Consider the following 25,425-nt stretch of genomic DNA (forward strand, 5'->3'; position numbering starts at 1 on the left):
TTTTCAAACAGCTGCTATCCTCTCAGGTGACACAGAGCTGAATAACAGTAAAGTCACTGCCCAGTGGAGCAGTTTTCTGGACTTTTTTGTTTTGTTTTGTTTTCTTTTTAGTTAGAAAACACCTCAAGTTCAGCATCTATGAATGATTAAGCCAAAGAAGGCAAATCTCAAAAGGAGCTCTTCTGTAATGAGAATGAAATGCATTAGAAAAATGAAAATGAACCATTACTTTTTAATGGTTACTTGGCTCTTGGATAAAATGTAAGTTTTCCTTAATTTCCTGTAGAGGAACATTTGTAAATACGGTCCTAATCAGGGTTATCAGCAGACCCTCCCAGGATAATCTCAGCACCACGGAGGATACACTTTCCCCTTTAGTGACTTATGTCAACAGCAGTGTGTGAATAAGAAGGGAGAGACGCCATATTTAAAAAATTAAAGGACAACACCTCTATGGAAAGTATGTCACAGAACACACCTCCTGAATTGCAACAAGCAATGTGCAGCAGCCCTTCACCTTTAAGACAGTTTACAAAGCTGCTCCCTGCAAGCCAATACAGAGGGCCTTTTGCTCACATCCTGGAAAGAAAGTAAAGGCTGAGACCCTGCTGCACAGACTGCTCCCTGGCAAAGGAAGAAGGGGTAAGTGGAAACCACAGTCTAACTTTGTTTTAAAACCATGTATGTTGTGGTTTGGTCAAACATGCCTTTAAAATATTTGGGGGAAGGGGGAGGAATGCCCGCTTTGAAAATTGCAAATGGGTCTGCTGGAGACCTAAAGCAGGTTGCACAATGCTATGAATCCTAGGCTAGTTAAAGCATAATCTGTAGCCAGCCTGTGCCAGATAACTTTTATATCTAAGACCCATAGATGAGCTGGGAAAGAGGGACTGATTGAAATGGGAGCCAGCCCTGCTGCCAAAATGAGAGCTTTTCTTCAGAGTAGAACACACAGGTTTATGCAAGTGTCTTCAGGATTGCAGAGGTGCTGTGGGTTAATTTTTTGGTCTGTTCTGACTAGGAAATGAAAGTGGAAATGGAGTGAAGGGGAAAAAATCAGGCAAGAGCAGTGATGAGCATTCTGGGCATGGAGGAGCTAGACAGGTAAGGAAAGTCATGATACCTGCATAAAATAGGAGGATTATGGAAACAGTCATTCTCTAGAAATGGGTGGCAAGCTCCCTGTCAAGCCTATGAGAGTAGTGTGGGACTGACGTATGGATCCCTGCAGATGGGCCAGGTAAGCATTTCCCAAATTGTGTTTTGGAGAACCCAGCAGTTCCAATGTGAATAGAGTACAATGGAGTGATGTGAATGGAGTACATGCGTGAGAAATTGATGATTCTGCAGAGTTTTTCCTTTAACATATTAAGCATTAAATTATGCATCAAAATTCTCACTATATGTGGCAATTTTCTATATGAAAATAGGCTTCATTTCTTCTATAGTTCTACAAAGTACTCTCTTCTTTCTTTTTTTTTTTTAAACCCATCCAGATCTATGATTTCATTAGGGCAGGCTATTGAAGGTGAAGAAATTCCCTCTAGGAAACCAGATCTATAACTGTTCTGCAGGTTATAGTCTTACAGAAATGCCTGGAGCATAGAGCCAGGGGCAAAGAGCCAATGCTACAGGCAGGGCTTGAGCCCAGATCTTTTTGACTCTAAGGCTAGATCTCTATCCACTAGGAAGCACTGCCTCCCATCATCATCCTCCTTTTTTCTGTTAGCCTTAGAACATCATTCATGGATTTGGTCAACATTTTTTATTTTTTTAAAGTTTTACTGATGATTTCATTTTTTTCATGTCATTATAATTTCTCAATACTCTCCTTCATCCCAATAGAACCCTCTCCTATGACAAAAGACCCTTAAAACAAACCAACCTGTCAATAAGTTTCAAAGTCCTATCTCAGTGTCCATCCTTGAGCAGTCCTCTCAGGAGGAAGTATTGAACTCAGTTCCTAAGGGTCAAATATGTAACTCTAGGTTGACTCATACAGTCACTGCTCCGATCTCTCAGCTCAGGAACAATACAGAACCCAACCTTAAATCCATACATAGATAGCAAGAAATTGACACACTGGCTGTGACAACCAGATGCTACATACTGACATGGAGGGAAATGAGAAGGCATACTAGGCAACTGCCACTGAGCTGCTATCCCCTTCACATCTTACCCGGTCATTTACTCCCACAATCTCTCACATACTGTAGTCTGACATCTGTACACTAGCCCTGTCCTCCAACACTAACTCACCTAAGTGTTTCTCCCTCTCTCTCTCTCTGTCTTTCTCTCTCTCTAACACAGTTCCTACAGAAATTATCATAGTTCATCTCTCAGACACAGCCCCAGCTATGTTCCTTCTTCTAGTATCCATCGGTAATATTCAATCTCTAAAGTGTTCTGTGGCCAAATTTAGTTTGGGAAGAACTGGACTGCACTGAAAAATGGAGCAGGTAGCTGAAAGATTCAGGGGGGGAATTTGTAAGCAACAAAAACATGGTGGTGTCATAGCAGCGGCGAGGTCAGCATGGACACAGAAGTGACTCCAGAACAGCATTTGAGAAGTCCAGGGCAATCTTCAAGGGTGTGAGCAGCCAAAACTTTCCAAGGGAAAGAGATTAAGAGGCAACTATGAGGCCCGGTTTTGTAGTGGAAAGAAAACTGGATTTGGGATCAAAGGACCTGGTTTAAATCTTGGCTCTTCTACTCACTACCTGTGTGACTGTAGGCAAGTCACTTATCGGGGACTTAGTTTTCTCATCTGTTAAATAAGAGGGTTATATTAAGCCATTTGTCAGATCCCTTCCAGCTCTAAGTCTTGGGATCAAAGCATATACCCTGAAGGAATGGCAGAACTTGAAGGAAGGTATGTCCAGAGGCCAGAAGGAGAATCAAAATCCTAGATAGTGAAAGCGTAGGGACAAAAAGAAATAGGTTTGACTGACCCTAGAGAAGAACTCAGAAGTAGGCAAACCATATCCTGTGTACCCTTTCACTTCCCCTTTCAGCAGCTCTTGTCAATGACAGGCAAAGAGTTGTGGAGTAATTAGAACTTGGCATTATTACCATCATTTCATAAAAAAATGAGATAATTATAAGTCAAAAGGTGAAGTCAAAAAGCTAAGGGCTACCAGGAATCAAAGCAACACAAAGAACAACATAAAGAATTTGACATCAATCAAAACTTTTCTTATGTCAGCTTGAGAAGCAAAGAAATTAGAGGAAAGAAACCCCACCAGCTCCTCCACCTCAAAGAAAGAAGATGTGAAAAATTTCTGTTCCTCTTTATGGTCCTAAGAAGTCCAACACAACAGAAACATGTTACATCAAACAAGGAACAGAAAACTCGTATACTATTAATATAATGAATGACAGAACAATTATGTCAAGGGAGGTGACGGAAATTAATTTCTTTGCAACACTAGAAAGTAATGGGGCCAAATAAGATTCAAAATTATTGGCTCAAATGCTTAAGAGTGGAACATGACACTTCTTGCCTCTTGATATTTCAGCTCTTTCCCTCCTTCAAGACCAGGGAAGACTTGGTGGACTGTGTTTTCTCAGAGTAATCACAGCCCCAGTGATTCTTGGATCAGAATACATTGATGATTTCTCTCCTGTCCTTACAGCATATATATCAGCGATAATCTAACTTCCTAGAGAAATAAGGCTACACTAGCAAAACACTTCAGCTTCTTCTCATATACAAGTCGAATTCCTTCTTTCTTAATAGAAGGGATCACATAACTGTTACCCAAAGATGAAAACATGAGTGATCCCTCTAATATTAGGCCAAGAACATGTCTATGGACTTTATATAAGGCGTTCACAGCTTGCACCACAAAGAAAAATTTATAAACACAAGAAAACAATATATTTGCTGAGTAGCAAAAACAATGTGCCAAAAAATCCCAGGAGTATAAAGAGTAAAATGTTATAGATTCAGTGATTGTTGAACACATCTCGCAAAAGCACATTTACAACACCTTTAAAAATTATGGCAAAACCTCTGATTCAGTTCCTCACTCATGGCTTATTCACATGCTATAAATATATAAAACTGATCCAAGTTTAATGAGATAACTATAATGTTTGTTGCTCACATAGAAAAGTATTCTCTACTTAAAACATGCCATCAATATAATAATATCAAGAAAAAATATTATTAAGTGAGATATTTTTCATAGAGACAGTTCAACCCCATTATGGTTCTTTCTATCCTTAAATCCATTACTGTTTCTGTTAAATTGAACTAAACATGGCTTCCAGATTAAAGACAGGCATTTGATACACAGAGATGACATCATGCTCTATGGCTCCACCAAAAACATATTAAATAGCTCCACTATCACATAGAATCATTCTCTAATGATATCAAAACGTTAACTGGAATTGGTAAGTGTGAAATTATTAACATACTCCAAGGAAAGATAGAGACTTTAGAATAGATAAAGAGAAAGAAAAGATAGAAAAGTTTGAAGTCAAATACAGAGGCCAAATTGGACCAATAAATAAAAGTGACATTTACAAATACCTTAGTCTACTCCAGGCAAGACACACTGAGCTATTGAGGAAGAAGCTGTAATTGAAAATGTTAAGACACTTACTGGCATCTTGAAATCAAAACTTAACGAGAATGGCATATTTAAAGCAATTAACTCCTATACTATTCCATTCTTAATGTACACTTTAGGAATGACAAGATGAACCATAAAAAGTTTGGAAAATATTCTAACTGAAGCCTGTACAATATTAATAAAACATAGGGCCCTAAGCCAGCCATAGAAAAAGCAATACTTGGGGCAGCTAGGTGGTGCAGTGGATAGAGCACCAGCCCTGAAGTCAGGAGGACTTGAGTTCAAATCCAGCTTCAGACACTTGACACTTAACTAGCTGTGTGACCCTGGGCAAGTCACTTAACCCAATTTCCTCACCAAAAAGCAAAAAAAAAAAAATCTAGAGGTGTAGCCAAAAGACCTTTAATAGGAGACATTCACATGAACACAAATATGTGTCAACAATATAGTACCAAACAAATGGTTAAGTCATGCAGATTTATTTATAGAAACAGAAGTTTATGGTAGCAATTCTTGACTGGGCTAGTGCCACCAAAAATTACAGATGGGTTATCTTTAAGAAACAAGCCTTCATTAGGTTAAGTGACTTTTCTAGGATCAGAAAGATAAGTATCTGAGGCAGGATTTGAATCCAGGTCTCTTAACTTTAAGTCCATCATTCAATCAACTATGTCATGTTGCACAGCATAGAAAAAGGAGTGAGTAATATATATGCAGGAGCATCAAGGTGGCTTAGTGGATAGAGCACTGGACCTGGAGTTAGGAAGAACTGAGTTCAATTCCCACCTCAGACACTTACTAGTTGTGCAACACTGGACAAGTCACTTAATCCCATTTGCCTCAGTTTCTTCATCTGTAAAACGAGCTAGAGAAAGAAAATGGCAAACCATTCCACTACCTTTGCCAAGAAAACCCCAAATGCAGACACAAAGAGTCAGATACAACTGCAAATGACTGAACAACAATAATAAAGTATGTATGCACTGGCTCTAGAGGAATATAAACGTGAGAATATTTGGATGAATTAATTCAGGTAAATTGAACAAAGGCAAGAGAATAATTTACACAATGACCCCAATAATGTAAAGGGTGAAACAACACAGAAAGACTGATGTTTGATCAAAGCAATGACTGACCTCAACCTCACAGGGCTGATGGAGAACTATGAAACATCCCTTCCTCCATGTGCAATGAAGGGTCAGACATAAGCAACATGTGGGTTTGTTTTGCTGAATTATACTCCTTTATTACAAGGCATAGGGTGCTATAGTGGGGGCAAGGGTATCAAGAGGGCAGGATAATTGGGAAGTAATTGTAAAGAAATGTAGTGTAAAGAAAATGTAAAGCAATGTAATATAATGTAAATCAATGTAAAGAAAAAAAGATGGATTAAAAAATGGAAGGAAGGCATTGCCTGGCACATTGTAGGTGCTTACTCAATGCTATTTCTTTCATTCATTCATCATTGAGAGCAACTATGAGATTCTTTAATAAATTGCCATTTGACCTTGCGTTCAGAAACTAAATACAAAGCTAGAGAGGACATTGGTCAAACTTAATATTTCATAAGTTCTTATGTCTTGTATTTGAGAAATTTGAAGAGTTTGAAGTTAGGATAGAAGGAAGGAAGGAAGGAAGGAAGGAAGGAAGGAAGGAAGGAAGGAAGAAAGGAAGGAAGGAAGGAAAGAAAATAGGAAAGAAGGAAGGAAAATAGGAAAATGAGGGAAGAGGAGAGAAGATGAAGAACAAATAAACCTGGATTCCAAGACCACATGGCCACTGGTAATTAAAACAAACCAGCAACAATCTGTAGCGGCATTATAAAAAACAGAATGGCTCAAGTATGAGGGACCAAGGGGAGTGATTTCCATCCTGGTCAGCTGATGCAGTTGTGGTCATCTCAAAGCTTTCCTTTTTCTTTTGTGAGTTTGTGAGTTTCTCCCCAAGGAGCCAGTCACTTTGATCAGGATCATGTTCCCTAGGGAAAGTGGCCTCTAAAGTGTCACTGTCTCCTTTGACAGGCTTCAGGTGCAGACAACGCCAAGACTGGGCAGCTTAGTCACCCAGGACAGGCTAGTGATGAGACAGATGACTTGCCCTGAGGCTCAGCTTCATGCCTGACACTTTGGTTGAAACCTTCCCCTCCCCCGCAAAGAAGTAGCTATGACTGAAGCCTCACATCCATTGTCCCTCTGTCCTTCTCTCAGGCAACCTGGTGTTCCTTTCACCCATCTCCACCCCTCCTACCCCCACCCCTTCCTGAGGTCTCACCATACTGATGCTGGACTTAGTAGACACACCCAATTAGCTTTAGCCCATCCCAGATCAGAACTCCTAAGGTCAAGCAATCCACCAGCCTCAGCCTCCATGGTAGTGAGGATTACAGGCACGCACCACTGTTCTCAACCTATCCTCTGCTTTAAAACTCTCTCCTCTTTCATCAAAAATCTACTCTCCTATAAAAGTGTGTCCAAGTACTTAGATCTTAATAGGGGACAATGATTTAACCCAAAGGAGTGAAGCTGTAATAGCAGGTTGGCAGAAGAAAGAGGGAAATATTTTTTTAGGTGAACTGATGCTGCCACTTTCAAGTCATACAACATAAGGTGACCACATTCAGAAGTCTGGCCCTGAGAAAGTATCACATAGAAAGACAAGAGGGTGGGGGTGGGTAGCATATAATGCTAAAAATCTGGTTGTGGGGGTAGCGGGTCTTCAGCCCCAACCAACTGAAAATCACTTAAAAGCATGCAAACAAGCTTAAAGCAACACAGATAGAATTTCTACTAGTAAACACTTTCAATTTCCAGGATGGGAAATGTGTTATATGCAATCCGACACAGCTATAGGCAGAATATGTCCTGTCCTTGAGAAGGAACAGACTGAGAAGAGGACGCCTTATGTAAGCGGTCAGAAGGAAAGTAGGCAGAAACTACCAAAATTGGTGCCTCTATAGCAGGTAATTTGGTAAAAGGTGTTCTAGCCACAACTAACCTGAAAACCTAGAAATAACCACATTCCAAGAGGGGTAGAAGAATTAACAAGAGCTCACATTCATATAACACTTCACTGTTTTAAAACAGAGTGCTTCCTCACAACAACTCTGTAAGACATTGTGTATAACAACCATTATTTACCCATTTAACAGATGGGGAGACTGAAGGTCAGAGAGACATTCACAGGAATACTAAGTACAGGAGGCAGGAATTAAAACCATGTTTTCCAATGTGGCATTCTTTCCATGAGACAATGTTGCTTCTCTAAGTCCATTTTGTCTTTGAAAGACCTGAAAAATAAAGAGACACTGGTGGCGAAGGTGCCAACAAAAGCAATGTGACATACATACTTCTTTGTAGATCATGAGTATCTTTTATTTGGGCAGATGTTGTCCCATCCTTTAATCCTAGGGACAAATCTCTCAACCAACTTGGTTTTAAACTAGTTAGGAGGGAGAATCATCAGGGAGAGATACACATGGGAAATGCTTCCCTTGGTTTTCACAGCACACATTCAACATATCAAATAAACCTAAATCTGAATCTTTATTTAACAGTGGCTGCAGGTTGGAATTGTTTGGTTTAGCAAGAAAAGCCCTTTTTGAACGGCTCCCACATTTGTCTGGGTGGGGTCACTCTGTCCAAGAGCTTACCTTCAGATGTCCCCATCAACACCCTTAATCTATCCTCCATGGGGGAGAGGAGTTTCTCTGAATTTGCCAGTAGATAAAACAGTAAGTGGGGTAGGAAATGCCTTAGAGAGGCACAGAGTGAAATCTCCTCACAAAGCCTCCTACCCACAAATGCTTAGCTTAGTTCATTCTTTGCCCAGGGGAGTCCATAACAGTCCAGATTCATGGGGCTTAATCTCTTCCTACCCTTGGAGGAATTATACTACTACTTATCAGTAAAATCTCTCTGGTTGTGTTTTGAGCCCCTAGCCAGGGAATCCCAAGAGATTTTTAAAAAAGGGGCTTCCCTCATACTTCATGTGTAGCTGACCACAAGCTCCTTCACACAGCCCTTGAGCAAATGAAATACACATAGACTAATCAAGTATTTGGGTTAACCACAGTTTTTATGCTAGCTTATAAGAGAACAGCAACGTATAAGACAACCATTAAAGAAATAGATAAACTTTGGAACAGATATACACTCTCCTGGGGAAGGAGAAGGAAAGGGGAAAGGAGGGATGGAAGCACCATCTTAGATCATTCCTCTGACAAGTTCAACAACAGGGATCTATTTTGGCCCAAGAATCCAGTGCTGGTCACATCACAGCAACTCTGCTCCTGATTCCAGGGCATCTACTCTCACCAGCGTCAGCTGACCTTGACCTCTCACTCCCCTACTAAGCATCTGCAGACATCATGACCTGATACAGGCCCTCTTTGCACTTCTTCCTTTGTTCTCATGGTAGCAGCCTGGGGTGCAACTTGTAGCAGCAGCGTCCGAGGCACAGGAGACTAATGTGGACACTGGCAACGGTGGGGAGTGGAGCTAGTCCCCTTTGCATTCTCTCCCCCACCTCCAGTCTGCATAACCTCATGGCTCTTACACATTCTGACATCGTTGCTTAGCACGATGGAGGTTGTCTGCTCTTCCCTTCTTCCTTAGGAAGAATAGGGGCAGAGCTTTCAGTCCAAAAGTCAAATAGGCAAGAGTCAGTAGACCTCCGATTATGCTTATGTACAGGACAGCTGAAAGATGAAAAAGGAAAGGAAAGGCATGCTAAATAAATTTCCATGATAACTATTATATATTTAAAAGGAATAGTAAGTTGTACATAATAGATCTGCAGTTTCATGTACAATCTTTTTTTAATTATACTATATTATAGAAATGCTGGTTTTATTTCATAAATTAAAAATTGAATTAAAAAATTTTAAAAGAAAAAAAGGCATGTTAGGGCCATGATGTATCTGTAAAACCCTTTTGGTGCTCAGTAAAACAGAAGTCACTTTGATTGTTAGACTCACTTAGTGCATTCCTTCAAGGGTGCTATACTTGGGTTCCATGCAACTTCACAGGCAAACATGGGGAATGATGGGGGTGAAGTTTAGTGACCATAGTGCAAAACTAAGAATTCTTACCCCAGAGGAAGACTATGCTAAACCCAGTTCTGCTGCTGTCTTCCTACTGAGGGTCATCACCTAAACTTTGAGATGGGGGAGTCACAAATAAATGGGATAAATTGAAGAAAATCTGTTCTCTTTTGACTTGGATGATAAGAGTAGGATCAGATGTTGCAGAGAAGAAGGGTTAGGCTGAATCAGAGAAAGAAAAACTTCCTGATAATTAGAGCAGGCCAAGAAGGGGATGTGCTACCTTGATAAACAGTGAGTTCTCCATCTCTGGGTATTCATGCAGAGCCTTGATGATCATTTATTTGGGTACTATAGGGGGGATTTTTACTCAGGTAGGAACTGGTTTGACCTTTTTCTGTTTGCTTTTTGTATAATTAGCGCAATGCCTTGTACTTTAGGGTGATGGAGAAATGGTGGGTAGATCTAGAACTCAGCTTTCTTGAGTGTAGAGAATTACTGATGAAGAAAGTCCCTCCAGTGATGTAGATCAGTCTGTTACTTATATAGTCTTAGGGAGCTTATCTTATATAGTCTTCGAGTGCCTTAGAGGCACTGAGGGCTATGATGAGCCAGTCAGAATTTAAATTCACATCTTGCTGACTCCAAGGCTAGCTCTATCCTCTATGAGATCAAATGATATGTTTTTGAAGTTCACAGTGCCTAGCACACAGCAGATGTTTGACAAATGCTTATTCCTTTCCTCCTCATCTCACCTTATACAGTACAAGTATACCTCAGAGATATTTTTGATTTCAGACCACCTCAATAAAGTGAATGGCAAAATAAAGCAAGTCACATGAATTTTTTGATTTCCCAGTGCATATAAAAGTTAAGTTTACACTATACCATGTCTATTAAGTGTGTAATAGCATTACGTCTAAGAAAACAATGTACATACTTTAATTTTAAAATTGCTGTTGCAAGAAAATGCTAACCGTCATCTGAGCCTTTAGAGTCGTAATCTTTTCACTGGTAGAGAATTTGCCCTGATATTGACAGCTGTTGACTGATCAGGGTGGTGGTTGCTGAAGGTTGGGGTGGCTGTGGCAATTTCTTAAAGCAAGATAACAATGAAGTTTGCCATATCTACTGACTCTTCCTTTCATTGAACACTTAGCGGTCATTGCAGGGTTGTTAATTGGCCTGATTAAAATATTGTTGTGTCTCAGGGACTGGAGGACAGGGAGAGAGATGGGGAATATCAGGTCATGGAGCAGTCAGAAAAGATACAACATTTATCAGTTAAGTTTGCCATCAGTGGTTGTGGTTCATGGCACCCCAAAACAATTACAATAGTAAAGATCACAGATGACCATAATAGATACAATAATAACAAAAAAGTTTGAAATAGTGTGAGAATTACCAAAATATGGCACAGAGATATGATGTTAGCACATACTGTTGGAAAAAAGGAGTCAATAGACTTGCTCAACACAGGGTTGCCACAAAACTTCAATTTGTAAAAAGCACAGTATCTGTGAAGTGCAATAAAGCAAAGCACAATAAATAATATATGCCTATATAGGAACTTAACGAATGCTTGTTGGATTGGATTAAAAGCATGAGTTAGACTAAATGACCTCAGAAGTGCCTTTAAACTCTGAATTTCTTATTCCATAACTACAAAATGAGTTGACATATATAAAACACTTCACAAACCTTTAAGTGCTATATAAACGCTAATAATTATTATTACACATAGGCAGTTAGGTGACCCAGCATTTAGAGCACTGGGCCTAGACCTGGGTTCAAATCTGGTCTCAGACACTTACTAGCTGTGTGATCTGAGCAAGTCACTTAACCTCTGTCTGCCTCAGTTTCCTCAACTGTAAAATGAGGATAATAATGGTACGTGCCTTCAAAGGGTTTCTGTGAAGATCATATGAAATCATATTTGTAAAAGTTCTTAGCACAGTGCCTGGAACAGAGTAGGAGCTTAATAAATGTTTTCTTCCTTCCTTTCTTCCTTCCTTCCTACACTACAGCCAACAAACTTTTGCCACAAGCACATATTAAAGCAGCAGTCTAAATTTGACCCTGGCCCTACCACCCTCAAGATAGCTCCCTATAAATTCAAGTCTGGAACCAGTCTACTCTACTGGTATGGTGGTGGATAGGACATATAAGCTGGAGCAAGGAGAGCCAGAGAGAGATAAGACCAAGGGTCCCAGGCCACTTGCCCCAGCTTAAGGAACCATACCATCCTCGAGCACCTATCACAGTGTCTGGCATACAGTAGATGCTTAATAAACACTTCTGGAATTAATGGATAAATGGTAGGATGAGCTTAAGAAGATACTAATTACCAGAAAAGCAGAGATCAAGGCTCTATTAGCAGACAGAACTTTGCTGTTGTTGTTCAGTCATGTGTCCAACTCTCCATGATGCCATTTGGGGTTTTCTTGGCAAAGATACTGAAGTGGTTTGCCATTTCCTTCCTGGTTCATTTTACAGATGAGGAAACTGAGGCAAACAGAATTAAGTGATGTTAAAATTAATTATCTGAAATAAAGAAGAAAGTGAGATACAAAGTTATGAAGCATCTATGATTTAATTTGCAAAGCTAGGTCATCTGACTCCTAAGAGGTCAGAGACAAGGAATGATTTACAGCTGATTTTTATAACAGAAGAGAGAAATTTAAAAAAAAAATTACACAAACTTGTTTTAAAGCATAACTCAACTGGACAAGGTAGTCATCTGACTATTTAGCTTCTCCCAGGCTACTTCACCCAAATTCATACTGTTGGCAACGTCTAGTTGTCAAAGTGAGATTACCCTCAGAAGTTCTTTCCCTACAGGTAATGCCTTTTGTAACCAGAAAGCTCACTGGGAAAGAAGAACTTGTGGTCAGTAGTTAGCGGTCACCCCCCCAACACCATATTCCAGCTGCCAACCTTGGAAATTCTATTACTCAAATTAGACTCTAGCTCAAGAAATAAGGGAGCTTATCCATTAAGACTAGAAAGAGGAACTTAACCTTTACCTAACCCCGCTTATTCCAGCTGCTAGAAAAGAGAACTTAGCCTTTAAGAAAAAAATCTGGTAATCGTATGATTATTTTATTCCTACAGAGATATTTGCCTTACTCTAAATTATCTACTACCAAATGAAAAAGTCTTGTCAATCTATCTGTTCAATAAATCTATGGGTAATCTAGATTTAAGAAACCATCTATGTTAGTCTGGCTTAGCTATTAGGGCTAGCCTTTCCTAAAGAAGGGAACTTAATCCTATAAGCAAACTAAAAATAAATCAAAATAATCAATACCAACTGATTTCCTTTTCAGTGACTTCCCCAGGGTCACACAGCTAATAAATGTCTAAGGCCAGATCTGAATTCAAGAAGATGAGTCTTCCTGTCCCAGTGTACAGAACTACAAGTCAACATAACCAAAGAACCTAATGCAAGATCCTAAGGGAATATTTGTCCTTTCTTGTCTATTAGGCATGACCTGGAGACATCTGAAGAAGATCTAGATCAAGACTTAGGTTCATAGCAATAGTTCAGCAACAAGAAACTCTGAAGAGGTAAGAGTTCAACAGCTTTAGGGCACTAAGCTTTACTCCTCTACCTGAAGGTAGCTGCCCTATTAAATTGTAGAGCAAAACAGGAGACGCATCTCCCTCACTGAACATGATGAGGTACACTGCCCTTGTAAGAGGCTGTAGACAGCAGGAATAAAATCTTGGCAAGAGGTATAGCACAGTGAAGAGGCTAAGTAAGGCCATGTCTGTGAGTTCCTAAGAATGATAATACAGACACTCTTTAAGGTACAGGCATACTTCATTTTATTGCACTTCACAGATACTGCATTTTTAACAAACTGAAGGTTTGCAGCAACACTGTGTCTATCAGCACGATTTTTCCAACAGCACATGCTCACAATGTGTCTCAGTGTCACATTTTGGTAATTCTCACAATATGTCAGTTTTTCATTATTATTATATCTGTTATGGTGATCTATGATCAGTGATCTTTGACGTTACTATTGTAATTATTTTGGGGCTCCATGAACTGTGCCCATAAAAGACTGTGAACTTAACAGATAAATGTTTTGTGTGTTCTGATTACTCTTTATCCTGCTGTTCCCCATCTCCCTCCCTCTCCTCAGGCCTCCCTATTCCCTGAGACACAACCATATTGAAATCAGGTCAATTAATAACCCCCTTCAACGGCCTCTACAGAGGTTGCTGCCATCCTTCATACCTGAAGAAGACCGTAACATCAAGGAGGAGATGTCATGACATGTAAATGAATTGGATTTAAGTGAGGCAGGGCTTTGCAAAGTCACCAGCCTCACTTTCTCTTCTGGAGTCATCTGCGTCCAGTGGCCAAATATAGATCAGGATGACTGGAGATGGACCAGGATGTGTTCAAGTGAAAGGAAAAGGCAAATCGATGTGGCAAACTTCAATGTTGTCTTATTTTAAGAAATTGCTACAACTACCCCAACCTTTAGCAACCATCACCTGATAAGTCAGCAGCCATCAACATCAAGGCCACCAGAAAATGATTATGACTCACTACAGGCTCAGATGATGGTTACCATTTTTTTACAACAACAATTTTTTAATTGTTATGTACATTGTTTTTAGACATAATACTATTGTACACTTAATGGACTACAATATAGCATAAATATAACTTTTATATGTACTGAGATACCAAAAGATTCATGTGACAGCTTATTGTGATATTTGGTTTATTGTGGTGGTCTGGAATCAAACCTGCAATATTTCTGAGTTATGCCTGTACAAATACCAACTGATGAATGCTCCAGATCCACATAAATAGCCAGCTCATGCTGGAAAAAGCTTCTCCCAAGCCATACAGAGAACAAAAAGCATTCTGAAGACACCATGTCCCCTTCTCACCATACCAGTAGCCCATGTAGCTGCACTAGGAACATATGATCTGGAAAGGACCTTAAGGACCATCTGGTTCAAACCTCACACATCACAGATGGGAGAAATGAGGCCCAAAGAGGTAAATCATTCACATAAGGTCACACAAGGTATAACAGAGTCAGGATGTGAACTGGGGTTCTCCAACTCCCAAACCCAATACTCTTCCCACTATAACTATATCATAGATCCCACAAAACTCTTCATTAACCCAGATTTACTAAGGAGTGTTTCTGCTAATCATAATTATGCAATTATGGTGTAAGCCCCCATTGAGGACATTCTCTATCAACAGACTAGTCAGGAAACAAAAAATAAACAAATAGAAAAGCATTTGATAGAGACGGAATAGACAAGAACCAAGAAAATCAATTCCCAGAACATAAAGAAATATAATCTCTGTAGCCTCTTCTATGATGAGGGGAGAAAGAGAATACCCTCTAGACAATTGATGCTCTGAGAGAATTTTGTCATAGCTAGGCTACCTCACAACTCTACCTCTAAACCACCTGCTGTGGCCCATCATTTCTTGGTCCATCTCTCACATCTCCCTTGGCATGGTCCAAGCGTTTCCATTGCCACTATTGATCCACTCAGCCTTGACAGCTATAGGCAGATAAATCTCCACCCTCTTTCACTGCCTTCCTCTTCCTGCTCCTCCTCCTCTTCCTCCTCCTCCCCACCCCCATCTAGGATTAGCTGCCGCTCCACCAAACACTTATGTGCTTGCTTGCTGCTCTTACCTTGTCTTCTGCTGCGGCTAAATCCTCCTTTGGCTAAAAATGCTGTCACTCTTTCTCCAGATTAGCCAAAGCCAACATACCCTGGAATCTAATCAACACCTCTTCAGCTCTCTTGTTTTATAAATAGGCTTCACCACAACTGGCTGACCCACAGAATGGTTACTGAATTAGCTATCAAGAATTTCTCAATCCCCATCCCTCAGATGGAAGTCTCTCAGCTCTCACTCTCAGCTAGGTTAAGATGAATAAATTTCATTCAACTTTCATTATTCCCTTGCCGACTAGAACCATGGAAATTACCTCAAAACTTTAGTAAGCTTCAAGAAAGCAGTTAGAGATACCAGAGAGGTGTAGACTCCACCTCCTACACGGTAAAGGTCTCCATCAACCTCTATCAGTGGTAACATCTGTCCTTCATTCCCACCACTAAGCAAAGTTCTCTATCTTATTTATACACCACGCAGTGTGTCTTGTACTCTATGCCATGATGGACACTATATAATCTATATACTGAACTGCCTTATTCCCTTCTTACTATGGGCTAAACGGCTTTCTCAAAGGTGGCATTGGCAAGGGATCAGGGAGGTATTTTTCCTAATATCCTATCATTAATCCATGATGGGGCCTGTTTTTGTTAGGAGCGCTGAAGTTCAACTACACTGAGGGTTATAATAAGCCTTTGTGGGATAGCCTAGGAGCCTGTTTGTAACATTGTTTCTAAAAATGTCTGGATTCAAAAAAACCTATCTATAAATACACTTTTTAGAACTCAACCCATTTGTACACCAGAATGGAGGCACTGAAACACCAGGTAATATTGGGTCCTACTGTTTTTATATCAATAAATCTTATTTCCTTGCATCATGTAAAATCCCAACATACTCATGTATGAATCCCTCCAAATGTACAGTGCCAGAAAATGGTTCAGCAAATCAGCTCCTGCCCCCCTCCAAAAAAAAGAATAATTGTCCCTGTACTTGTAACCTTACACTTTAGTAGTTTTCTAACTGCTACAGTAGACACTGGGTCCATACTTTATCAGTTAGTGTCAATATTGTCCAGTGTCTTTACCCTGAGTTTAAAGTGATTTTCATTTGTACATTTGTGATAATCACACATTTCCTTCTTTTGATCCTGTTTTATTCATTCAGCATCACTTCATACAGGTTTCCCATATTTCTTTGAAGTCTTCATCTTCAGCATTCCTTGTGGCTATCACAGAGTATCATGCTGAGAATCAGTGAAATATAATACCGAGGCAAAACCAAAGAAGTTAAAACATTTAAAGAGAAAGAATTTCTAGAATTTCTTGCCTATATTCATGGAAGCTTGTTTCTAATTAACTACGTTCCCATCTGTCTGATCTGTGTATTATAGGGGTTAAAGCTGGCTAAAGTATAAAACTTGAATTGACTGAGTTAAAAAAGTCAAATCACCCACATTATCTGCTTGTAGACACACTCCTCTGTGACGGGATCTGTTATAGTCTGTCAGAAATAATGTGTTTTTGGAGCCAAGATGGTGGAGTAAAAGCAGTGACTTGCTTGAGCTCTCCCCCAAACCCCACCAAATACCTGTAAAAAATGGCTCTAAACAAATTCTAAAGCAGCAGAACCCACAAAAAGAGAGAGTGAAACAAATTTCCAGCCCAAGAGAACCTGGATGGTTGATGAGAAAGGTATATCGCGCCAGGCTGGGAGAGGAACACAGTTCAGCGTGGGTTCATAGGCCTCAGCAATCCTGGAGCAGGCCTGAATCATGGGCAGCTGCGGTGGTTTCCAGATCTCTCAACCCATGAACACCAAAGACAACTTAGAAGGTCAGTAGGAAAAGTCTGTGTCTGCAGTGAGAGACTCCAGCCCTGGAGGGCAGTCCTGGGGTGGTAGCTGCCTGCAGAGCTTCTGGTCCACAGGCTGAGGGGAAATCGAGAGGCTGATCAGAGGGGGATTGCAGGGATCTTTTTGTTGGTGCAGGATTCTCTTGCTTTGCCCGTGCTTGGATCTGGGTCACAGTTCTGGGTGGCAGTCCTGGGGCAAGGAGGAGCGCTGGCATGGTAGAGCTTGTAGTGGCTATGGAGAGAGAATCTTCCTCACAGTTCCAAGACAGAAAAGAGTGCTTGTGGTCACTCATAGACTAGAGCACAGGCCAAGAAAGAAGTAAACACCTCACCCTTGATCATAGCACCTTGAAAGAACTGAAAATTTACAGGTCCCTAGAAGTATCTCTAAAAACAGCTGCACAAAACCCCTGAAGCTTGGGATAGTACATTCTCCACACTGGAAGCAGAGTTTATACCTCAAGTAATTGGCTGGGATCATGAGCAAGCAGCACAAAAAAAGTCAGACCATAGAATCTTACTTTGGTGACAAAGAAGTTCAAAACATACAACCAGAAGAAGACAATAAAGTCAAAGCTCCTACATCCAAAGCCTCCAAGAAAAATATGAATTGGTCCCAGGCCATTGAAGAGCTCAAAAAGAATTTTGAGAAGCAAGTAAGAGAAGTAGAGGGAAAACTGAGAGTGATGCAAGAAAATCATGAAAAACAAGTTAACAGCTTGCTAAAGGAGACCCAAAAAAATACTGAAGAAAATAACACCTTAAAAAATAGCCTAACCGAAATGGCAAAAGAGGTCCAAAAAGTCAATGAGGAGAAGAGCCTTAAAAAGCAAAATTGGCCAAATGGAAAAGGAAGTCCAAAATATTACTGAAGAAAATACTTCCTTAAAAATTAGAATGGAGCAATTGGAAGCTAGTGAGAAATCAAGACACTGTAAAACAAATTCAAAATAATGAAAAAAATCAAAAACGATGTGAAATATCTCATTGGAAAAACAACTGACTGGAAAATAGATCCAGGAGAGAGAATTTTAAAATTATTGGACTATCTGAAAGCCATGATCAAAAAAAGAGCCTAGACATCATCTTTCAAGAAATTATCGAGGAAAACTGCCCTGATATTTTAGAACCAGAGGGCAAAATAGAAATGGAAAGAATCTACCAATCACCTCCTGAAGGAGATCCCCAAAGGAAAACTCCTAGGAATACTGTAGCCAAATTCCAGAGTTCCCAGGTCAAGGAGAAAATATTGCAAGCAGCCAGAAAGAAACAATTTAAGTATTGTGGAAACACAATCAGGATAACACAAGATTTAGCAGCTTCTACATTAAGGGACTGCAGGGCTTGGAATATAATATTCCAGAGGGTAAAGGAAATAGGATTACAACCAAGAATCCCCTACCCAGCAAAACTGAGCATAATCTTTCAGGGAAAAAAATTGACATTCAGTGAAACAGAGGACTTTCAAGCATTCTTGATGAAAAGACCAAAGCTAAATAGAAAATTTGACTTTCAAATACAAGACTCAAGAGAAGCATGAAGAGATAAACAGGAAAGAGAAATCATAAGAGACTTATTAAGGTTGAACTGTTTACATTCTGCATGGAAATATAATATTTGTAACTCACAAGTCCTTTGTCAGTATTAGAGCAGTTGGAGGGGAAAAAATTATATGGATAGATAGATAGATAGATAGATAGATAGATAGATAGATAGATAGATAGATAGATGGCACAGGGTGAGTTGAAGATGAAGGGGTGATATCTGGAGAATAAAGTTAGGGGGTGAGAGAGGATTATATGGAGAGAAGGAGAAAGGGAGAGGTAGAATGGGGTAAATTATCTCACATAAAACAGACAAGAAAAGGTTTTTACAGTGTAGGGGAAATGGGGGAAGGTGAAAGGGAATGAGTGAATCTTATTCTCATTGCATTTGGCTTAAAAAAAGAATAACATACACACTCAATTGGGTATGAAAATCTATCTTATCCTACAGGAAAATGAGGGGGTGGAAGGGGACAAGAGAACAGGAAGATGATAGAGGAGAGGGCAGATTGGGAGAGGGAGTAATCAGAAGCAAACACTTCTAAGGAGGGACAGGGTCAAAAGAAAGAACAGAATAAATGGGGGCAGGATAGGATGAAGGGAAATTACTTAGTTTTTCACAACATGACTACTATGGAAGAGTTTTGCATGACTACACATGTATAATCTGTTTTGAGTTGCTTGCCTTCTCAATGAGGGTGGGTGGGAAGGGAGGGAGGGAGAAAATTTGAAACCCAAAATTTTAAAAACAAAAGTTTAAAAAAACTTGTTTTCACATGCAACTGGGAAATAAGGTATACAGGAAATGGGGAATAGAAATCTATCTTGCCCTACAGGAAAATTGAAAGAGACAGGGATAAGAAAAGGGAGGGAGAGCTAGAAGGGAGGGCAGATTAGGAGAAGGGGTACTCAGAATGCATGCCATCTTGGGATGGGGGGAGGGACAAGATGGGGAGAAAATTTGGAACTCATAAATCTTGTGGAAATGAATGTTGAAAACTAAAAATAAATAAATTAATTTATAATTTGAAAAAAGAGAGTAGGGGTTGTTTCATTTTTTGTATTTGTATTTTGTAGGCTCAGAGCTTAGCCCTAGAGTATATACTTAATACGTGTAAATACATATTGATTGATTAAAAATAATTTTTTCCCAAAAAAAAAAAGAAATAATATGTTTTACAAGAACTGGTGGAGGTTCTGAGGGGCTTCACCAAAAAATCCTAATCTTGGTTATGGAGAGAAATAATTCTTTTTTTTTCTTTTTTAGGCAATTGGGGTTAAGTGACTTGCCCAGAGTCACACAGCTAGTAAGTATCAAGTGCTTGGTCTGAGGCCGGATTTGAACTCAGGTCCTCCTGACTTCGGGGCCGGTTCTCTATCCGCTGCGCCACCTAGCTGCCCCTTGGAGAATAATAATTCAAGGGGACTTGGGTGGGTGTGTCAGTCAATCAAACCACATGTATTTATTAAGCACTACGTGTTTGGCACTTTTCTATGTGCTGGCACAAAGACAAAATTGCAATAGCCCTTCCCTTCAGAGAGCTTACATTCTGTCAGGGAAGACAACACGGACATATATAATTACATACAAAATAAATATAAGATAATTTGTAGTAGGAGAACACTAGAAGCTGAAGGAACCGTGTAGGCAATTCATACAGAAAGTGGAACTTGAACAGAGTTTTGAAGGAAATGAGATTTTAAAAGGAAGAGGTGAAGGAGTGAATTCTGGGCAGGGAGGACAATCTGTACAAAGACATAGAGATAAGAGAGAGTGTCACAAGGTAAGAACAGCAAGAAAGACAGTTTCATTGGACCATAAAGAACAGGAAGCAAAGTAATGCCTGATGAGACTAGAAGGTAGGCAAAGCAAGGCAACTAAGCATTTATTAAGGGCTTACTATGTGTTGGGCATTCTGCTAAGTGCTGGACGTACAAATAAAAGCAAAAAGGAACACAGTCCCTGGCCTTAACAAGCTTGCATTCTAATGAAGGAAGACAGCACCCAAAAGGGAGTTGAAAATTTAGGGGTGGGGAAGAAGATAAGATGCCCCAAGAGGCCCCAGCAGTAGAAGTTCTGAGAGTCAGAAGCAGAGCTGGGAGGTGAGTGAAGCATGGCCAGCCTGTGTCCATCCCAACATGGAGGTCTCAGGAGGAACTCACCAATAGAAAAAGGGAGCAGAAGAGGTGGAGGGTGTGAGAAGGCCCCAGGCACTGAGCATACTTACTCAGGGGTGAGAGAGCAACTAAGACATGGTGGTGAAGCCCTAGCAGTCAGAGGTAAAGCCAGGAGGGGAAAGGTAGTTTGGAGTTAGATTGTGAAGGGTTTTAAATACCAAACAGGAGTTTTGTTTGACCCCAGAGGCAATAAGGAGCCAATGGAGCTTATAGAGCAGGGGAATGACATGGTTTACCAATGGTTTCTTGATTTCAAAAGTAGTCTCTACTACAGGTTGCATTGTTTATCACCTTCTCTTCCTTCATATACCCTTCTCTCTGGGTTTTCATAAAATGACTCTGCCCTGAGATTTAGAAAAACCATACTGTCAAAGGACAGATTAGAAGGAGAAAAACTTGAAACAGATCAATTAAGAGGCTACTGTAATAGTCCAGGTGAGAAGTGAAGCAAGCCTGAATTACGGTGGTGGCTTTGTGAATGGAGAGAAAAGGAACAGATGAAAGATACAATTCAGATATAAAAACAAGAAAACTTAATACTTGATTCATACTGGGATGAAGAAGAATAGGGAGTTAAGGGTGACCTTTTAGTTAAAAACCAGGATAGACCAGAAAGATAGTGGTACCCTCCACATAGGGAAGATTGGGGAAAGAATTGATTGGGAGAAAAAACAATGAGTTTCATTTTTAACATGGTAAATTTGTGATGTGTGTGGGACATCTAGTTTAAAGTGTCCAAGAGACAGTTAGTGATGTGGCAGTGGAACCCAAGAGAAAGAATAATTTTGAATAATAAACCTAGAAGTCACTTGCACAGAGATAAAAATTAAACCCATAGGAGCTGATGAGATACAAATGAGAGAGTACAGAGAAGAGAGTCAGGATAGATAGAGCCTTGGGGTACACCTACAGTTGGGGAGTGGGATATTCCTTAGCAAAGGAGACTGAAGAAGAGTCAGATAGGTTCAGCATACAATAGGCAAGTGTCACAAAGGCCTAGGGAATATCAACTCCCTCTCCTCTCACTCACTCTTCAACCTTCTGCAGTTTGACTTTCACATTTATCACTCAAATGAAACCACTCTCTCCAAATTTACCAACAATGTCTTAATTGTCAAATCTAATGGTCTCTTCTTAGTCCTCTTCCTTCTTGGCCTCTCTGCTACATTTAACACTACTGACCCACCTCCTCCTACAGGATACTCTCCTCTCTGGTTTTCATAATATGACTCCCTCTGGCCTTTGCTCAGATAAGGAAACAAAAGTAGAAGACAGTCAGTACCTAGAGGTAAAATAACTGCCTTCTCAGGCTCACCTGGGGAAAACATTGGCCACCTGACATGTGCCTCTCCAACAAATCACCATTTTTTTATTCAGGTTTGGTGGAGATAAGTCTCTCTTCCACCTCCCAATTTGCTACACTTAGGTCTGGAAGTCCGAGGAAAAAAAAGTGCACAAAAAGAAAAAGATGAATTATTTCATAGCTCATTCAAACTGACCATAGAGGTAATGGCTCCTCTGACAAACATTCATCCTCCTGAACCTTAGTCAACCAATCAACAAGAAGCAGCTCCAGCCACTGGAAACTAATCAGATGAGTTCCCTGAGTCCTACTGGCAAGTAACTAAGGTCTCCATGTTAACCTCTATGGTTGGGTGTCTCTTCTGACATCTCATCAAATTGAATGGGGACCCAAAATTGATCAGGAGTTTCCCTGATCATGCCCATTACAAAAATAATGACAATTTCTCAACCAGACTCCAAACTTTCCCAACTAGATGCAGAACCAAGGTAGTCACGTATTCCAGCAAAAAGAAACAGAAGGTTATAAAATTGTTCATGTAGGCAGCTAGGAGAGAGAACTCTTCTGATCTTTAGATAACAAAGGGATGTTATGACTTAAGTTTAAGTATGACAGAGTTGTAGAAAGCCTGCTCAGAGTAAGGGCCTTTTAAGAAACTTGCCTGGAGTAAAACAACCTGTGATTAATCTGGAAAGAGAGGCTAGTAAGTATAAAGAATTACTTCAGGGAGCCCTAAGTTGGATGAATTGAGGGTTGGGGAAGGAATCTCTCTTATTCTCTGAGGAACTGGTTTGTTAAAAGTGAGAAGACAGGACAGGGCAAAGCAATAGGAAACCTGGTAGGGACTCCACCATCACCACCACACCCACAACTTTATTAAGATATACATAAGAAGATGACACCCAAAATGCCTGCCCTGAGGAAATTGTGGGATCATTCTTATGGTACGAGTTGTTTGCTGCTATTATCATGGAAGTAATGGATGAGAGGGAAAAAAAGAAAAAGAAAAATTAATGATTGAAAGGACCACTTGATCACTTCCAAGCAACAACCCAAAGCATCCCAGGAACATCCAAACAGCTTTCAACTCTTATTGGTGGAGTTTTTACTTTCCTCTTCCCCACCCCACCCCCACTGCTTTTTTCTCTCATGACTCTTTTACACACCCACTATAGCCCTTGCCTCTGTTGTTTTTTTTTTGTTTGTTTTGTTTTTCTGTTTTTTTTTTTTTTTTTTGGCTAGGCAATTGGGGTTAAGTGACTTGCCCAGGGTCAGACAGCTAGTAAGTGTCAAGTCTTTAGTCTGAGGCTGGATTTGAATTCAGGTCCTCCTGTCCTGACTTCAGGGCCGCTGCACCTAGAGATTTGGACTTCCTGACCGCTCATGAGGTATTTGTGGCAACTGGTAGCTGCCATTGTTTGGTACTACCAGATTTCCATGAGGTAGCCCAGGACTACAGCCCCTGTTATTGCTAGTGCTATGGTCTGCAACTCCATTGACCTGTGACATACTATAGTTCAAAGCTGCAGAGGGAAAGTTGATCCTGGTGCACGGGTGGAAGTAAGAACCAATACAAGAACAGAATCTGCGAGCTGAAAATGCCAGGTATTGGTAATCCAGTTGGAATGATGAGAAGGGGAGACTGAGTTCCAATGCTCTTTCCCTTTCTTTTCCTTCCTTTTTCCTTATCCATAATCCAGACACAGAATCTCTGTATATTTACACACTGCTTTTTTAGACCTCTCTGGGTGTGGATGTGGGTGTTCGCACAATTGTCTCCCACCATCACTGAAGATCTTTGAGGGCAGTACTTAAGGAATATGCACTGATTTGGACTGCTTACAAATACCACAAATATTGGAAAATGATGTCTTTACTACTTAGGTTCCAATACTTCAAGAATCGATGATTTTGTCAAAATGGTGTACCTATATACATCACAATTCCTCCATCCTTTAGGAGATTGAAATTAAATGAGTTGGAATAGCCAAAATAATTCATTTTGGTTGCTGGTGACCAACTCTTTGGTTTTAATAATCTTTGTTAATTCACAGGGTGGGCAGCTAGGTGGCGCAGTGGATAGAGCACTGGGCTTGGAATCAGGAAGACTCATCTTCCCAAGTTCAAATCTGGCCTCAGACACTTATTAGCTGGGTGACCCTGTTTGCCTCAGTTCTCTCACCTGTAAAATAAGCTGGAGAAGGAAATGGCAAAACCACTCCAGTATCTTTGCCAAGAAAACCCCAAATGGAGTCACAAGGAGTAAGACACAACTGAGATGACTGAACAACTAATTCACAGGATCATAGATTTAAAACTGGAAGGGGCTTCGAAGGCCATCTAGTGCAATCCCCTCATTTTACTGATAAGAAAACTGAGACAAACAGAGGTTAAGTGACTCAGCCAAGATCGAATAAGCATAGGTAATAAGAAATAGAGCTAAAATTCAAAACCAATTCCTCTGAATCTAAACTCTAGACTATTTCCACTCTCCAATCATCAAGCAGCATAAATATTTGCTGGTTAAGCTTTCTGTCTGACCCAGGAAAAAAAAATGAAGAAGACAGATATATTTATTGTCTACTTAACCTAAACTCTCAAAATCCTTGAAGAAGTCTCCATCTGTGGGTTCCTATGATATGTAGGAAGGAGGGAAATCTACCCACAATAGCTGGAAGGGTTATTATCTACAAAAAGGTCCTCCATTCCCAAACTAAATCTTCAGAATTTAAAGAAATCTGGTCTAAGTAGGGGTCATTCATTGGTATGTTCGGAAAGATATTCTCTGCTTGTTTGCAATCAACCATTTGGAAACTTATGGGGAGCCTACTTCCAGTCAAATGGTGACCCATTGCTGAAAGAACTTAGTATTTTGATACAAGAGACCCTCAGCGGTTCATTAGTTGCCTTATGACCATAGAGGAAATGGAGAGAAAAGGGGATAAGGTATTGCATCTGTTAAGAGGAGAGACCATTTCTCACTGGTGTTCTTTAAGCTTTAACTCTCTAGGTGGCAAGCTGGAGGGATGTGGGAGGACAGCGTCATGGTAATCCCACCCATGGGGCAGCTAGTGCCAAAGAGAGCCTGCCCCTGGATCCCTGGTGGCCTTTGCCTTCTTTGTCTTTCCTTTTCTTAATAAAGTGATCTTAAAAGTGAGTTTAAAAGTCCTGGAGATCTAGGAGTGGTAGCAACAGCATCTACTGGAATGGTTTTCTGGAGTCAGTACCAAGGGGTCCACACTCAGCATT

General features: G+C 40.2%; 1 long non-coding RNA gene across 1 annotated transcript; it reads left to right on the top strand.

The window, feature by feature from the left end:
• Positions 1-510: 510 nt before the first annotated feature.
• LOC114052846 lies at positions 511-16,896 on the top strand. Its single transcript, XR_003570319.1, has 3 exons — positions 511-642; positions 1,022-1,104; positions 16,466-16,896. It is a non-coding gene; the product is annotated as an uncharacterized LOC114052846 (long non-coding RNA).
• Positions 16,897-25,425: the final 8,529 nt, after the last annotated feature.

The sequence above is a fragment of the Vombatus ursinus genome, unplaced genomic scaffold (assembly GCF_900497805.2).
Source record: "Vombatus ursinus unplaced genomic scaffold, bare-nosed wombat genome assembly UNPS02014809.1, whole genome shotgun sequence".
Classification (NCBI taxonomy): Eukaryota; Metazoa; Chordata; class Mammalia; order Diprotodontia; family Vombatidae; genus Vombatus; species Vombatus ursinus.